The sequence below is a fragment of the Maniola hyperantus genome, chromosome 9 (genome assembly GCF_902806685.2).
Source record: "Maniola hyperantus chromosome 9, iAphHyp1.2, whole genome shotgun sequence".
Lineage (NCBI taxonomy): Eukaryota > Metazoa > Arthropoda > Insecta > Lepidoptera > Nymphalidae > Maniola > Maniola hyperantus.
This window is the reverse complement of record NC_048544.1, coordinates 8,726,373-8,731,383: the sequence shown is the minus strand read 5'-3', so window position 1 is coordinate 8,731,383 and position 5,011 is coordinate 8,726,373. Positions and strand designations below refer to the sequence as shown.

The 5,011-nt window shown below is 37.0% G+C and overlaps 1 protein-coding gene and 1 long non-coding RNA gene across 2 annotated transcripts in view; both read right to left on the bottom strand.

Moving 5' to 3' along the window:
* The window catches only part of Flo2 (flotillin-2), a 240,649-nt gene that overhangs the window by 76,793 nt on the left and 158,845 nt on the right, over positions 1–5,011 (bottom strand). The gene's annotated exons all lie outside the window — the stretch shown is intronic.
* LOC138402780 (uncharacterized) overlaps positions 4,515–5,011 on the bottom strand; it is a 91,289-nt gene continuing 90,792 nt past the window's right edge. The window contains exon 3 of the long non-coding RNA XR_011237114.1: positions 4,515–4,632. This is a non-coding gene — a long non-coding RNA (uncharacterized lncRNA). The remainder of the gene's footprint in view (positions 4,633–5,011) is intronic.

Here is a 5,011-nt window from a genome sequence, read left to right as displayed (position 1 = left end):
TAGAACATAATAATAATGTGATTTGTGTTTCCTGATTGAATGTATGGGGCACGGAAGACACTTGTGGTAATTATTTAAATAAGAATTTTAGTTACATAACTTGGACCCGTATACGCTAAAATGTACCAACCGTGGGTTGAACATGAAAAAAACTATACTTTATATAGTTGAGTAAGCCCACACATATGTATAGAACGTGCCTATAAATTAATCAGCTGTAAGTGTAATTTTCTCGAAATCAATACAATGTGGATTGGCACATTTTAGCATAACTGTGTCCACTTATGAAAACGTAAAGTCCGACCCTAGGAAGTTTTTATACTAGTAGGTATGACTTGAATTATTTTATATGGTCTTGTCTTGTAATTAAATATTTTGTACACTTTTTGTAATATATTTACTAAATTCGGTGTTTTCAGTTGACAAAATAATAGGTAGGCATAGTATTATTCTAATAAAATTAGATTTAAGAAATTACAATATAAAGAACTAATGGTGACTTTAAATCGTTTTACTAAGGCTACTAAATTGCGTGTCGTGATGGCCTCGTGGTTACGACGTACGGTGGAGGTCGGGGTTCCGATCCCGGGCACGCATCTCTAACTTTTCGGAGTTATGTGCGTTTAAAGAAATTAAATATCACTCGCTTTAACGGAGAAGGAAAACATCTTGAGGAAATCTGCATGCCTGAGAGTTCTCCATAATGTTCTCAAAGATGTGTGAGGTCTGCCTCTGTGGTGCACTACGGCTAAACCCTTCTCATACTGAGAGTAGGCCCATGCTCGTTGTGAGCCGGCTATGGGTTGATCATGATGAAATTGCATGTTATTAGTTACCTGAGTATTATGAATAATAAGTATAGTTTACGTGTCAGAAACTACCTTGTACTTTGATGTCAAGCCTGTCGTAACAATTAACTAATTATTATTCACTAACTAGTTAGAGTACCATGACACAAATTCAAGTGAGCATAGTCTGAAATTACTAATGACGAATTTCCATTAATACCATCTTTAAATAAAGATAAGTAGGTAGGTAGGTATGCTAAATGCTTACAATTTGTATTCCCCTGTTTTCAAAAAAATATAAGTATTAAACTATGTATTACATTATTTATTAATAATATTTCAATTTATTATTATTTCATTATCTACACTTATATTATAAAGAGCATGTGTGTCTACTGTGTTATGATGTAGAGGGTATTTTACGGAACTGATGATCCGATTCTAAAATTCTTTCATTGTTGACTGTACCTAGCTACATTATCCCCGGAGGCTATAAAGTATGAGAACGAACGAACGAACGAAAACAGAACGAGGGCTATAAAATAAATCAGAGATGTTCAGACATTGGTCTCATATTCATTGAATCAAAACTATATATGTTTGAATATATTATTATTATTGATTATTTTGTAATACCAACGCCATCTGTGTCTTGGATCGCACACTGCACCGTCGAGAAGTGGAAAAACGTGGAAGCAGAGATACAGTGTGGTTACATCGTGACAGACCGTAAGTTTAGAGCTAGGAAATTACTCAAGATGGCGACCGTTGTTATGTATAGTCCGCGACAGGTTGAAATGACAGTCGGGGTATAAGTCGGGGGGACACCCCGAACACCCGCACGTCACACGCGTTCGCCCGCACCTGGTTAGCGCGGGGGCCGTGCGCCGTGCGGGGCATTCCCTATCTGTTGCCATCTCTTCCTGTCGCGTTCTATATATTGTTTATAATTGTTCTGTTTAAAATAACGCAACGCAAAATTTGCCACGCGTCGCGCCGTGCAGCGCAGCTCAAGTGCGTTGGGGTCTTTTTAATCCTACATAATGTATGTTGTATGTAGACACCGAACCGTACCTGTGTGTTTGAATATTCCTGCCTCTCTCTGCACTAGAAAGCGAAACCTTTTCTCAGCAACAACGGTTAATTTTTAGATAAAATGCTTATTACTTTTTTATTTCTTTTCTTTCTTATCATTAGATTGGAAAGGAAGTGTGATTTTAGGACAGTGTTGTTTTATTTTATTCTACTTATGTGTTTTTTTCATTACACGTCTCCAATATTAAAACACGGAACAAATCAATAGCTCATGTAATGAACCACGCCCTAGATAATAACAATAAAACCTGCAAGTCAGAGGTCGCCAGTTGTATTCCTAAAGCGGCATGCCACCAGGGGTCACTTCCTCGGAAATGATCGATCGAAAGATAAGTGTGTCAGTCAGGTTCACTCATGTCGCTAGACGTCAGGTGACATGAACACATGAGTAGACGGCACGTAGACGGACGGTAGATAGAGATGGGCATTACTGTTTCTTTTAAATTAATATCATTTGTTGAAAATTTTCTTCACAGTGCTTTAGTACAATATTTATGTATTCGCTACATTAACTGAACTACACTTGTGGCAAAGACTCACTGCCCACGGGGCAAAACTTCTTTTGTTGTTTGCTTCACAACAAAAGTAGCTCTATTCAGCATCCCGCGGGTAGCGAGATTTTATAGGATGAACATCTGGGTAGAGATGGGCATTATTGCTACTTTTAAATCATTTTCATTTATGCCTATTTCACTTAATATATCCATGCAAAAAACAACACCGATCTGTTGCTCCGTTGCAGCGTAATTGAAGGACAAACCAATAAACTAACAAAAAAAACACAATTTCGTATTTATAATATGGGCAGTGATCAGGTAATTGCTATGTTGCTGTGACTCGCCTACCTACTGCACCTAGATGGTACTATGTAACTACTAAAAAACCTTCCCTCAAGTCTCTACAATAATTGCATCATCCACATGAACAATGAACACACAGCCAGACAAACATTTTTTTTTTATATAAGACTAGATGATACCCGCGGCTTCGTCCGCGTGGATTTAGGTTTTTTAAATTCCCGCTTTGATTTTCCAAGATAAAAAGTAGCCCCGGGATGTAAGCTAACTCTGTACCAAATTTCATCAAAATCGGCTAAACTGTTGGGCCGTGAAAAGCTAGCAGACAGACAGACACACTTTCGCATTTATAATATTAGTAGGATGTAAACTTGTGAAAGAAGTAGGTACCTATGACATTAATTCAACCAGTAGGGTTTGAATCGTTGACATTTTCCATTTCTGTCCGCTCCTTGACCGTAGAGCTATTAAGGCTTATAAAATTAAATTTAAATAAGATAGAAATCCAGGCATCAGATAGCTGCCATTTAAAGCAATAGTTTCCAGCCAAAGGTGAACACCGATATAATCAAAACATTGCTACTGGTATTTCATGAAACAAGGAACCAATTTGTTTAAAGTTTAAGTTTCTGTGATATTATAAACGCTTTGACGATAGTCAATAATTTTACAAATAGGTATAGAAATTACAGCTCGATGATGGATTTTAATACATATATCAAAGCACATTAAATGTCTTAAGAATTCTGCGTCGTGCAATTACCTACTGCTCCCAACAAATACAAATGCTAATAAAACCGGTCAAGTGCGAATCGGACACTCAAACAAAGGGTTCCCTATCACCGTACAAGACAAACTACTACTTTTAAGGTTTCTTAATTTACATGGCAGCCATTTTGAAATCACAGCAGCATTAGAAATACACACTGAAAATTTCAACTCTCTACTTATTGCGGTTCACGAGATACAACCCGCTGACAGACAGACAGACAAACAGACAGCGGAGGCTTAGTAATAGGGTGCTGTTTGCACCCTTCGGTTACGGAACCCTAAACAACTAAATAGATACAAAGAGGGAACAACACAGTTTTACATAATCAACCCCAATATGCGATACGATCTGAGACCAGTGAAAAAGTGGTATGTGGTACGACAACATAAATGAATTAATGCTAGGCATGAAACCACAACAAAAACTATGCCAACCACCTCTTACAAAACGTACATAATTGAGCTGGTTCATCCTACAAGAACTAGTAGGTAACACGAATAACTGAATAGAATAAGATAATAACAATATAAAATAATAACAAGCAAAATTTTTAAATATTTATGCTGAAATACATTTAAATATTATTTAAAAAGAAAAGTACCCACAAAGTTCCCACGGGATTTATACCTACGCGGACATCAGCTAGTTATCTATAGTCATAACTTATAATAGCGAGAAATATAATGTTTTTAGGCTCTTTGTCGATATCAATTTATAACCCGTAATACGTTCTGGCTGTAAAGACTACGGCAATTTCTGCTGGATACAGAGACTCGGACTTTCACTCGAGATCTGCGCCTGACCATGACAAGCGTTCGTTAAATTATTATGACGATCCATGAAACGTACACGATACCAGAGATAATATATTACTTGTTAATATATTATCTGTGACGATACGAATTTTTACCCAACTACGGTAAAGCCAGAGGAAGAGTCATGATTTCAGCAATCTTTGTATGTATGTATGTATGTTCCATCGTAGCGCCTAAACTACTAAGCCATTTTAGATGAATGACATGTCTATCGATTCGTTACCTATTATAGTCCGGGTGACACCGGCTGTAATTTCCAAAACCTGAACCAGCCGTAGGTAGTTACTTCAGTAGTTAATAGAATCCAAATTCAGATTTCTCAATCCGTATTTTTCCGGACTAATGCACACGCACTCTTGAGTTACCTGGAACAAACAAATGAAATATTTGATTCCCATCAATTAATGTAAGTATTAATGTACGTTAGAAGAAGATAGCGGGTAGTGGGTGGATGAGGAAGTCGGAGGATCGTGTGTGGTGGCGTGCTCTTGGGAAGGCCTATGTCCACAAGTGGACGCAAATAGGCTGATTGATTGATTGAATGTACGTATACATAACATAAATTATAGCTAGGTATAAATTCATATTTAGAACATAGATAGTGGTATGCTATCCAAATGTTCACGCAACTTCATGCGGGAGATAAAATCAATTTTATACATGTTTACTTAGATCAAGATCAATTTCAAGTAAATTACACTTTCTATTGGACTGCTGATAATGATTACAGGAAGTAACTACAAG